General features: G+C 48.0%; 1 protein-coding gene across 1 annotated transcript in view; it reads right to left on the bottom strand.

Annotated features, from left to right (window-relative positions):
* The window catches only part of PACS2 (phosphofurin acidic cluster sorting protein 2), a 76,175-nt gene that overhangs the window by 61,981 nt on the left and 1,014 nt on the right, over positions 1-13,180 (bottom strand).

Genomic DNA, 13,180 nt, shown 5'->3' with positions numbered 1-13,180 from the left:
CATATTTCCTCAGCATGTATCTCCCCCACTCCAGATACTTCCTAGCTGCACTCAAAAGTAGCCAAGTGGTCAACACATTCTCAGAGCTTGATAAGAATCAAAGTCAAGTGTTTTCAACAAAATCCTTCTTGCTACTACCACACTCTGATGGCCACTGAAGCCGCCAACCTGTTCAGAGGGATGCTTTAACAATGAAGCATCATTTTAAAAACACATTTGCAGCTGTGCATATTTCACTTCAATCACTCAATTGTGAATTATACCTCAGCAAGCCCTCGAAGAAAAGAGGTGGGCTGTCAGGGGGATGTGAAGGGGGGGAGAAAAGAAAGGAATTTCTACCAAACAAAAGAGCTCCAAGAAAGTGATACAACTTTGCTGGAAGCTATTCCCAGCCCACTCAACATTTTTTTCTCTGCACAGACATACCAGAATCCCAACAAGGGGCATTTTTCCCAGCTAAAATATGAACCATCAGCAAATCTGACCACCACCAGAGAGAAATACGACAACCTAGTGGACGCAAAGCAAAGCACAGTGAAATAATCTTGGAGCTGTGTATACCCAAGAGCCATCTTTGAGAGCTCACCGTGGCGGCAGCCTCGCACAAGTGCCCAGTGCCCAGCACGCTGCTTGGCAAAACAAGAGTCCTGTTTGCTCTCCTGACAAGACTTGTTTACGTAAGATAAAAGTACACAAGAGACCAAGCACCTTTCCAGGCCTCCCCAGAAGGCTTGTGAAGAACAGTATAACTTTACTGATGTTCACCAGGCAGTTTTACTGTCCATTCTGCATTGTCCATTCTGCGTTGCTTTTGGGACTGAAAGCCACAGTAGGGGCCAATGGCAATGCTGAGAGGCCAGGGCAAAAGGAAATACCACAGAACACTGGAGCCAGCACATGGCTGGGACACTGGTGGGGCTGGGCTAAACCTACCCACAACCCAGCTCCAGTCCAGATGCTGTACTCCAACACCTGGGTGCAACTAGTTTTTTTAATCCAGAGATCCTCTGGATCCCAAGCGCTGTGCTAAGGTGGAAACACCAGTAATCAGGCTACTGGAACCTGCAGGAGAGCAATGGTGCCAAGCAAACCTAAGCATGCAAACCCAGACAAGGCAGATGTGTGGTCCAAATGCATCGGCATGTGTGAGGAGAGCTGAGCACCTTGCACTCCATACATGGATAGCAAGGGGCCAGCAGCAGAAAACTGGCCTTGAATGCAGGTGCAGCAGGAACACAAACAGCCACTCGGACATTTAGGTTACGATCCTGGAACAAGGAAACAATTGAATGAACAATAAAAGCTTATTACAAATGTTTTTTTAAGGACACCCAGCAGGACCTGTCACTTAGGTGTCAGAAAAACAGGGGCATGCTGACTGAAGGCTGAACTGAGAAAATCTATCTCTGAAATCCCTTCTCCCTGGAAAAAGCCCCATGTGTTTGCTTGAACTAAGCACTGTCCAGGCTTCTGATCCTCTGGCACATCCTCCTGGGCCAAGGGTAAGGAGACACCAAAGTTTTGTCTCAGTGAGTAGCTTTACACTTGAGCTGCTGAAATGCTACATGTCGGGAGGAAAAAAATCCTCTGATCTGCTTTGGTATCTGCTAGCGGCTGTCTCAGATCCTCACTGGGATGGAACATGAACAGGCAAAGCTTATCCAAGTACCTGGAGACTCTCAAAGTCTATTTGTGAAGCAAGGACAAAGCCTACGCTAATGGTCTTCAGCTCTATTAAGCAAAATAAAGCAGAATCGTGGCAGAAAAAGGATACCAATCCCTCCAAGCCTGAAAGAAATCAGAGTACCTTAAATTCTGGCACACCCTCAGGCACAGCATAGGGAAGAGGTAGAAGAGCAAATAAAAGGGAGTTCAGCCCCCAACAAGCCACTAGCAACATGAAATATATATGATACAGTTCTTGCAGTTCTCAGCTTTCCTTGCAAATCCTTCATTTTGAGGCAGTGGGTGCAACTTGATCAGGAAAGCAGCATATCATCTTTCTACCACCTAGAAAGCACGCAGATACATTTTCATTAAAGAGGTCATTTTGGAAGGATCCTTTTGATGCTGAAAACTGCCCATTTGAGAGGAAGGGATCGCAGAGGAAAGGCTGAAGGACAGGCCCAAGAAACTCAGAGCAGACCTTGCAAACTGGAAACCAGCAGGCAGATGGAAGAGCGGAAATGGCAGGGGGGCAGGATTAGAAGTGCTATAGATTTATGATGAGTGATGCTCTAACAATAGCTTTCCTTTAAGAAGGAAGCTCTTCCTGCTGTAGTTAATCTAGTTAGCCTGCCCGTACATTTATGCACTGGGGAAAGACAGGCAAATCCTCAGTCAAGTAAAACCACTCACTTTAAAGCTCATAAAATACCTACCCTGTAACATGGATCATGGCAGAGGGGAAAGAAAGAGTCGCTCCCCTCCGCAGCTGTCAGGGGCTGTTCAGGGGACCTGCTACAGCCTTTACGTGGGCTAGATGTCCCAGGAAGGTCTTTTTCAGCCATGTTTTCCATTTTCATAATTTCTCCCCACCCTGAAAGGTCATGCAGATGAAAACATCAATTTAACGAATGCCAGATGGAAGACAAGTTAAGCCATATGAATCTTTGCTGATTATATAATTACCTTAATTTCTTGCAGGAACATGGAAATGCTTACAGTCACTGGCAGATTATTTTGTACATAAACAAACATTTCTAGGCTGTTTGTGCTTTAAAGAAATTAAGTCCACATGGTTTTGACCAACTGCTCCATTACCACGTGGCACGTACATGAAAAAAAAAAGAAGCCTGAATTTGAAACTACACCAGGAGGTTGCAGACACCCATCTTCCCCAAGAGCCCAAAAATAATACTTTTTTAACGGGCTCATCAACTCAGTTATAGATTTACTGAATAGAAACAAAAGATGATTTGTACTCAGTGTTAAATACACCAAATTATTTTCTGCAGACCTCAAGGTCATTTATTTTACCTCTAATGAGCCCCAACACATCAGCGAGGAAAAGAGCACTGAAACGTTCAGGCTCATTTGCTCCTGAGCCAGAGCAGTACGGCAATGGGCAGTGTCAACAACAAACACACCAAAACACCAGAACCTCCACTTAGGCAAAATCTACGGGGGAACTTTATGTGTACAGGTAAGGACAGCACTGAGAAACTGCTACAGATGCACTTCTGCGGGTCTGACTATAAAGCCATGAGCAATTAAAGATCCAGCGCACGGATGCCAATTGCTGAATGGAGCCGGTTGTATTTGTAGGTGTCCCATTAGAAGCCAGGAGCACATGTTTAAATTTGCATAAGAATCGGTGTGAAAGATTCAGTTACATCCTCAGCAATCTCCAGTAGCTTTGGTTACACTGTCAAACACCCAAGTTAGAAAGTGTCTATTTGACAATCTCCCTTCAAGGAGCCCAGCTCCCAAAGCCTTCCCACCAAAGCCAAAAAAAGGGAAAGACCACTTCCACTCCAACCATCTCTTCACCCTGACCCACTGTGCAGCTCTGAGATCAGCAGCCCCGAGAGGAGAACACACACAAACCTTTGGACCACCCAGGGTTTGGAACACAGAGCTAAAACACCAGCCTCTAAACAAGGGGCTGGACTTCTCCTCCCCACAGTAATTCAAAGTCATTTCCTTGGCCCGAAGAGAAACTCCACTGAATTAGCAACTTGGCGTAGTACTAGGTTAAGTGAGTTACTTTCTCCATCCTCACCTGTGCAACCACTTGTACCATCACACAGCACAGCAGAGAACTGCTCCAGCTGAACACAACCCACCTCCTCACCTCTGCTCCCCAATAAATCTCCACCCTGATGATCCACTTGACCATGTGAACTCTCAAATGCCTGCACTGGCACAAGGCAGAAGGTGCTGGCAAGCAGCAGCCAAAGTGGGTAGTTTACAAAAAGCCACCAGACACACCAGCCTCAGAGAAGCAGGTAAAAGCCATCTTTAACCTTTACCTGGACGGTGTCAGGACAGTACAGCAGCTCTGCACACATCCCACAGAGAGCTCCTCAGTGAGCAAGCTGCTGGGGCCTTGCTGTAACTGGCAGAAGAGGTAAATGCTCGTGTCTTACACCCCCAAACAGGCACTGCACAGATGCAACAGCAGGAAGACAGCTCCAATGCTGGCTGCCCACAGCTAGGAGACAGGCACTACAATTGCTCTGCTGAGAACAGCAAGGTCCCTGGCTCACACCACCACGATCACACAGCTGAGGCAGCACTGAAATCAGGACACACATGGCAAGCTGAAGACTGCACACATCAGATCTGGGAAGTCTGCAGGACTGTACTGAGATTAGACCCCATAATACACCCATTTTCAGCATAGCCCCTCCAGAGGCTGAAATGAAATTGAGCTCCAGCACAGCTTCCAGCTGAAGTGTGCAATCCCTGAAACTCAAGAAACTCAAGACTGAGTGACCTCAAACGATCCTGCTATATTTGTAAAATCGTGTATGAGGAGATGTCCTCCAACAACCCCATGACTTTCGTAGAAGCCACACCACCAGACCAGATCCCTAAAAGAGAATGAAATCCATGTCTCCAGTGTAGAAAATGGGGTTGCTTTCTGAAGACCTAGGCCCACAGTCCCAAAACAAAATGCATCCAAAGAGAAAGCCATGCCTCCAGCTGGTCCAACAGAACCTTGCAAGCTGTTCACTGACACTTCAAGCTGGTACAAAGTTCCCTCGACTCTCACTTCTGTCATTTCAGGGTGTACTGCAGAACTGCTAAGAGGGCAACAAACTCTCTGCAGCAGAAAGAAGGCTGTGCTCCTCCATGGCTGGCACTCAGCAGCTGCCAGGACAGTCACAAAATATGGTGGGGCACCAGCTGGAAAAAAGTCACGTCCTAAATGGAAAGCAAGGCTGCGAATGGCCTCAGACGACAGCCTAATGGTGAAACTGCAACCACACATAAATGAATAGGAGACCACACTGCTGTGTGAAAGGGCACCTTGTCCACCTCACTGTGTGTTCCTAATTCTGATCTAAGAGACCTGCTCACGGTTTGTTTGTTTTGAGTTTTTTTGCAGGTGAGCTGAGCACTGCAAATTGCTTCTCATTCGCAGAGCAGCTGAATGTCCATGCAGGTCCCTCTGACAGAACACCCTGCTTAGCAGCTGCAAGAAAGGGAACTGCTACAGCATGAAAACTCTGCATAAGCTCTTTCATGACAAGTCACTGCCAAGCTACGATCTCATCACTTTCATGGGAGTGCCCAGCAGAGCAGCGTGCTCCAAAGGCACCAACGACGTGCCCCAGCCCCGCAGCTGTTCCCTCTCCCTGACATCTGCTTCGTGCTCCCAAAGAGGGGGACAAGCCTTGTTGGCTGCAGGAGCGTGCCACCAGCCTGGTCACGGCACGGGACAGCACAGCTGGGGCTTTCAGCAGAGAGTTCCCCAGTGCCACCCAGCACGGCGGGAGCCAGGACACGCACGGGAGCGCTCCCAGGACGCCAGGACACGCACAGGAGTGCCCACAGGATGCGCCAGACGTGACAGTGGCAGATCTCCACCCGGTTCTCGGAAGCTGGGGCGTATCCACATTAACCACGCTCCCTGGGCAGACTGTCCTCTCAGCAGAAAGGGGATACAGACTTATATGGACTATATATAGATAAGGCTTCCTAAGAATCTCCCGATGGGGGCTATTCTCTGCTCTATATCGAGTCCTGGCCCGGTGCCTGGTGGGAAACACGTACCAGACAAGCGCATGTGCAAGCTGCAGCTTGTTTCGGCCATAAATGAGAGCCCTGCACTAGAAACCCCTGAAACGCAGGCCAGAACCACGTTATGAGCTCCATGGTTTTCCCATGTCTCCCTTTACAGCCTTCCATGCATCTCCCTGCAGAGGTAAAGACGCCTTTAGAAATCTCTTTCCTGCACATGATATTTACTTACCAGCAATAAGGAGCACCTCCAAGCCCTGGCACAGCAATGGCTTTGTAGAAGAATAAAAGGAGCAGGAAAACATTTTGAACAATTGAGCTCAATAGTGCAAAGGGATCTGATGAAAGCAGCCAGTGTCTTTTTAAGAAGATTTTATTCAGCAAAATAAAGTGCTTTGTTGAGCAGTGAGCATGTTTCACTCCACCCTGCATACATAGCCAGACCCTTCATAGCCTCCCACCTTCAAACCTCCACTTCTCCCCAGCAACACACACTTAAAAAAAAAAAAAAAAAAAAAAAAAAAAAAAAAAAAAAAAAGCCATCCTGGATCACCGGGTTTGTTCCTTTTTAGAACAAACCAAACTACCTCCCCGAGGTCCAGAAGGACCTGCAAGCTCTGTAGGTTTTGGTTAAACACCAGCATTCCCCCTTGGCTATTCCCTTTCATTTTCCTCCTACAGGCTCCAGAGCACCTGACTGCCAAAAAAGCAAACAAGCAGGAGAGGGGAGTGGATTTATCATTAGACCAAAGTAGAGCTTGAGGAGGGAAGTCCCACATGTTAGAGCATTGGGGCAAAACCGGCTAAACTGCCAATTCCCAGCAACAGCAAAGTGATCACGTTTATTTGATTGTTTAGATGAGCCACAGCAAGAAACAGGACAAGTTAATCAAAAGCTTGCAGTGTCCAGGTGCTGCTCCCTGCCCAAGTAACACACACCACCCTTGGGGCATTTCCCAACCCGTTCAAACACTAATGAGACAAACTGCTAACTCTCCAAACCAGTACAAAGGCTATGGATGAGGAGCACACTTCACACGACATCAAAGCTGATTTTATGCTAATCCATCTGCTTACAGGAGAATAAATGCTATTTTCCTTGACAGCTCTTCTGAAATCAGATCTGAGCAACTATGAACATTTCAAACCCTTTTTGAAACACCAGTAAACCAAACTTTGTCATTCTCAGCACAAAAACTCCCAGGAACAGCAGCTCAGTCAGTGACTTCCACAAAGCAGACAACCCCCAGGCATTGCACACAGGTGCTGCCACACATACCCCGAGCCAGGTGAGCACCTGAACACTGTCTGGCCTGCAGACCTCAGCTCTGCTTTATACACCTGAGAGCCTCCACCCAGCAAACCTCACAGCCTACAAAAGCTGCTCTCAGTTCGACTTTTGCCGCGTACTTTAAAGATTAGACTGCCTTCCCACTGGAGCAGGGAAGCATTTGAGCTCCTGATCAAAAATAGTAATTGCCCTGCAAGTAAGTGTGCTGGAAGGCAGACTGGCAGCTGCTAGACAAGAAGGAACAAGCAGGCCACCTCAAAAGAAAGGCACAGCTTGTGACAAGCGACACGGCCACAGAAAGCTCTGTGGGAAAGGCTGAAGTGGTTCTAGAGGAGGAAACGCATTCCAGGCTCCAGCACGCAACAACAGGGCCAACACATCTCTTTTTCCAAACAAAAGGAGCTCGTCTCTTCCTCACCTGGAGACCCTCCACTACAACTACACCAACCCAAGGACAGGGTCTACATGTGGGGTAGCCCCTGGTTTTTTAGGGATCCCTTCTCCAGGGATATTGGCTGCAGGAAGCAGAGCTTGCCCATCAGAGCTCTCTAGGCAATTCATTATTTTAAACAAATGAGTGATTAGCAAGGATCCACTCTCTCCTCATGAAGCTGGCTGCATGCCCTGCAAGCCTCCACATCACTGTACAGTATCATAATCCAATTAAACCTCACCATGAGAGAAGCTTCACGCTATCACATTCAATTAGCCAGTTAAGCCTCTTATCATCTGCACATTAGGATCCATTTGGACTGAAAACTCTCCCAGCACTGATTGGGCACCCTTCAGCCAGGCAAGGACACACAGATGTCACATCTGGAGCAGCAGGAGGACCATACAGCTTAGAGAATCCATACTGCTGGCTTACATGGAAGTAGAAACACAGGAAAAATAAAACACAGTGACCAGTTCCTGCCCACTCACAGCTATGTGCTGAGGTGACTTGCTCCCTGTCATTCTCCTGCCCCCCAGCTTCCCAAGGAAATGGGTCAATTCTGAAGGAGCTCAAGGGGCCCAGAGGAATTTCAATGGAAATGCAAAGGCTAATGGAGGACCTGGCAACACAGAGTCGTCTGGCAGCTAGCCACCAATTCCATAGGAAATACCCTCCCTAGAAGGTCACCATAACGGTGGCAAAATTTGGCCCAAAAGAATTGGAAAAAGCTGCCAAGCTGTGACGCAAATAAAGCCAGTGAGCAGGCCAGCTTCCTGCGTGAGGCCAAAACATGGAGCACTCTTGGAAAAAAGAAAGATTAAGGGTTGCAAGGAACATAATGGCCTCTTGTAACAGCTGAGTTGTTGCTTTTCTTTTCTTGGCAGAAAAGAGGGATGTTTTGTTGCTGGTTGATTAATCTGTTATGCAAATCATTTCATAGCTAATTTGATACAGCCACAAGCTTGCCACAGAAATTGTCCGCCTGCTCAGAGCTGATGAAAGGTGGAGCATCAACGGCTCCATTCGACAAGAGCTTTTGTTTCCTGGACAAGCAGCTGCAGGGTCACCTCCTGCCAAGCAGGGCTGCAGAAGCACAGGCCAGACCTGCCAGGGGACACGAGGGGAAGATCCTCTGGGCACCCTCACTTGGCAGAAGGCAAGAAAAGGGGCCTTTCAAAAGAGCAGCCCATTCCTTCCACTCCCATCATCCTTCTGCACGGGGCACGCACAAAGCATCCAGGTGAAAGCCATGTAAAATCCCATCCAGAGACTTTGGCTAGCAGCTTTGAGATTTCAAGATCTTTTTCAGAGCTGTTCTTGACATGCTCAAGCTTCACCTTAAAAAATGACTCAAAATAGGTCTCACTGCAACTCTGACTCCAACAAACCACACAGCTTCTTCTAGACAGAATACTTCCACTGAATAATACAAGCATCCAAATTACATTCAGCATTCAATACAAAGTGACAGGATTCACAGGGGGAACACTTAGGGATCACCGGGGTTTGATCTCTTCCCCAAGGACTAAGGAGGAGAAATAGGATGTTCCACCTCCAAGAAGAAGGGTTGGTTCTGGCCACTGCACTTTACTCCAAGCAGCTCATCTCCATTGCTCAGTTGTGGATGCTCTTCCTCATGCATCTCACACATTCAGCATTACCTCAGTGATATTTTTAAAGCCTGTCCTGTGCCCTCATTTGTATTCAATTTCCTCCCGAGGTAAAATGTTAGGCATTTCATGCTATTCAAACAAAGTCAAAACAAAGCCTCCAAATAAGCACTTCTGAAATGTACCTAGTCATCTGAGTAATTAGACATTTTCCTAGTTCTAAATGTACTGAAAATCTATTGTCAGCTCCCAATGAATGTGCCAGCAGTTATCCTAACCAGGAAGAGTTCTCTCCTAAATGTTAGCATAGTGACAGAATAGAAGGTTAAGATACATTTAAATGAACATCTCTCCCTACCTGAATTAATCAGTGTTTTTAATTACATAGCATCACATGATCATAACTATTACTCCAGCAAGTTGTTCGCCTTTCTCTGATGATATGATGCACAGTTGGCATCGCTCAAGCCAGGTCAGAACATGTTCTTACTGGCCAAGAGAAGTTCCCATTGGCATGCATCCTCCACACTAACAGGCAAAGTGTTCCACTTCCAAGTGAATTTGTGGCAAATCCTCACAGGGAAGAGTCAGCTGCGGACTTCACACAGGTCACAAGCCCCTCAACACTCTGCTAGCAGAGGGAATTACCACGTACGGGTGCAAACCTGCAGACTGCTGCAGTGGCTCCATGCCCCAGCAGTCCTCACCGTGTCCCTCCTGTCACACATCTGCCGTGCTGTCACCTTTAGATGCTCACAGAGCCCTCTGCAACTCATTAGCCCACAGGAAGCAGACAGCCAGAGAGGTCAGTGGAAGAAGATGGGAGCTGGCAGAGAGAGAGGAGCACACAGCCTGGGGCACCAGCACACTGTTAGGATCCACTCAGCTGAAGTGAATCCCAATCTCACTCCCCAGCAGTTTCCATTGCCCCTGGGGATGTCTGTACCGGGACTGGTGCGAATGTCCGAGTGCTGCATGGCACTGAGCAGTCACACCCCTGCACCCCCAGCCTCCTGGGAATCCAGGGGATGTGTGTGGAACCCCTTCACATTTCCTCACCCAGCAGGCCAACTACAGAGGTGAGCCAACACATGAAATGCTCAGGCAGTACTCAGTCAACAGTCCCAGACCTCCAGCACCACCTTTTCACTGTCTGTTCCACAGACTTCTTCCTTTATATCCTGCAGGGACACTGGGTCACACCTGCTCCACATCCAGTTTGTCTCAACCCACTTTACAGTTCAAAGCTTAGCAGCAACTTCTACAAGTTTGTGACAATTAAGACAGTAGCCTGAAACAAAACCTACTCCGAATGGGAATAGTGGCTATTGCTACCTTCTCTTGCTTCAGCAAACCCTTCCAACAAAACTTTACCCCCAAGACCACTCTTCCTCTGGACAACCTCCGCATGGTGCCTTCTTCTCATGAGGCTACTTCAGTGTTCACTACTGCATCCTGCCATTCACACCCACAGATTCATCAAAAGATTGGAAGGTAAAAAACCAACGCCAAAACCCACTGAACAATTCTTACTTCCACTCTCTCAGTGTGAGGAAAAGGTGTTGATTCTCTCGCTACCACATAGCAAGAAGATCACTCTCAGTGTTTACAGGTGGTAGGGAGCACTTTATGTAACATAACCTTCCTCAAAGGAAAGTCTTTCAGTGCACAGAAGAAAGAAACAGCAGGAGAAGGTAGGCATCTCTCCCTTCTGGTATGCAGTGGATACGCCCAGATAGTGAGACATTTTGAGTCACATTTCTGGGATGACTAAAAGAAAGTAGCTGCATTTCAGAAGCACTATGGTCAAACCTCCCAGGAGCTACGTGTGCTGAAGAATAAATCATAAAATTATTTCTGCAGATGGCAGAGGAGTAAGAGAAGCCAGAACAAATACAAAACATCACCTCACCTCATGTTTCACACTAAGCACGACTGCAGAACCACCATGACTCTTCACTACTATTCCTCCTTAAGTTTAGACACAGCCTTTTCACACAAGGAAACTCCATGGCTGCACCAAGGCAGCCTTCCAGATTTTGCTGACACCCCACCCAAGCCGAATGGGCTTTCAGAAAATCACCCACCGGAGTGTGTTGAAGAGCAGTGCTCTCGAGATCTCCCTACCACTGGTGCAGCTCTCGGGGAAGCACAAGGCCCTCCACCTCAACACTCACCCACACAGCTCAGAGCAGAGCAGGTGCATATCACTCCAGGCACTGCTTCCACCCAGCCCTCCTGCTCCAGGTCGTGGTGGGAGAAACACCTTAGAAACGGGCAAAGATTTATTGAACCGAAAAGAAAAGGGAAGGAAGCAATATTCCCTCCCCAAACACGTGCTCCTCTTCGTGAATCTTCTGACTCTATGCCAACTTCAAATCTCTTCTCCGCTTGGAAAGCCTGTCCTGCCAACAGAAACCCAGAAGGGAACTGGTGAAAATCTCAAAAGAGACCAAGGCAGTTCCACAGTGTCTGACCACACATTAAGGCCCATTCTCCTCCACATCCGCTTCTCACGTCCCAACAGACATTTGCTGGGACTACAAGCTCACTTGGGATACGCTTTCCCACACAGAAGATTTCATTCTAATATCTCTTACTTTAAAATAAAAGGATCTTAAATGTCATTGTGCCATGGTAAAAGTCATTACAATGTGAACTTAAAAGGCAGAGGCAGTGGCATAACTTAAAGGTTCTCAAACTCCATCTTCCTCTGACAGAAAGGTCTGTTCCAAAGCCCACAACGAAATGCAAAGCATGATGATCAATGATTAGAAACAGCAGCACCGACTGCTACAGAACTTGGTGTTTGTCCAGCACACACCTCACCATGTCACAGGACCAATATCCCCACAGAACCTGCAACCTCAGCTGCTCCTGACCTCACTCTGGGTTAACAAAACCCACCCAGAACCCACAGCTACAACTGCATCCCTGCCACACGCCGTGCCCAGCCCATGGGGGCCCTCCATGACCAGGAGAAAACTCCATATCTGTGGGAAGACAGGCTCCTAGAGTTGGGAGCAGCAGAAGCAGCAGCTGGATGACAGCTTGTCCCCCTGGCTCAAGGGAAAAAGGGCACCCAGGAAGAGCAAGCACAGGTAATGGCAACAGCAGGGCTGAGAGCAGAGGGACCCACCGCTACACGACAATTCCCTCAACCAAAGCCTTTGTTCCTACAAGGTCCCAAATGCCCCAGTTCTTCCATCAATGCCTCAGGGAAGGCAATCTGAGCACTTTCATCATCCCCTGCTTCACAGCTTGCTTCAGCAATTCCAGACTTTCCCCCTCAAACCCCCGTTCTGCCCCACCTTCCCAGACACCCACATGTGATTTGCAATCCCCACATTCCTCCAGGCACCTCAAGCAGCTGCCTCCAATCTGCTGCCCACCACAATTCCAGCACCCTTGTGCTCCCTACCCCCTACCTCATCAAGGCAGGGTCAGTGTCCTTACACTGCATTTTCTGGTCATCTACAGATTTGCAAACAAGCAGACTGTGTTGTGAGCTCGTTTGCAGATCTGCAAGTATCAGCATAAATGATAATGCAGAACGAAAAGTCCTTGACAGTGTCGGACATTTGGGCTTTTATTTGTTTAACAGCCACTGTTACAAGGTTGGATGGGATGGAAACCCAACTGCCTTCCTCTAATAGAGAGTGCAATGGAGAGAATTGTTTTCAGAGCAGTGCTATGAGATGCCACCGTGTCCTCCGCACAGCAGGGACAATGCCAATCACACTGGAACCACAGAACGCTTCGGGTTGGAAGGGATCTTAAAGATCATTTAAGTCCAACCCCCTGCCAGGAGCAGGGATACTTTCTTGTCTAGTGCAAAAATGAGAAAGCACCAACTCCTCCTCCAGCTATTCCCATCCGGGCGACAACTTCCACAGCAAAGGAGCTCCTTGAAGAAGGGCACATTCCCCCGGGAGCCAGACCCTTTCCAAGATCTCCCGTCGCAGAAAAGAAGGGCTGAACGAGACACAAGCTGAAAAAGTTGTTGCCCGAGGCGCTGCTAGCACAGATAAGCTGCTATAAACCAAGATTACCTGCAATTGCAGGACTCAGGTTTGCTTCTACTCCTCTCTCTTCCTGCCCACGATGGCAGATCACTACGACCGTGGGCAGTGTTTATGCCGGGATGGTTAC

The sequence above is a fragment of the Sylvia atricapilla genome, chromosome 9, assembly GCF_009819655.1.
Source record: "Sylvia atricapilla isolate bSylAtr1 chromosome 9, bSylAtr1.pri, whole genome shotgun sequence".
NCBI lineage: Eukaryota > Metazoa > Chordata > Aves > Passeriformes > Sylviidae > Sylvia > Sylvia atricapilla.
This window is presented reverse-complemented; position numbering and strand designations above follow the sequence as displayed.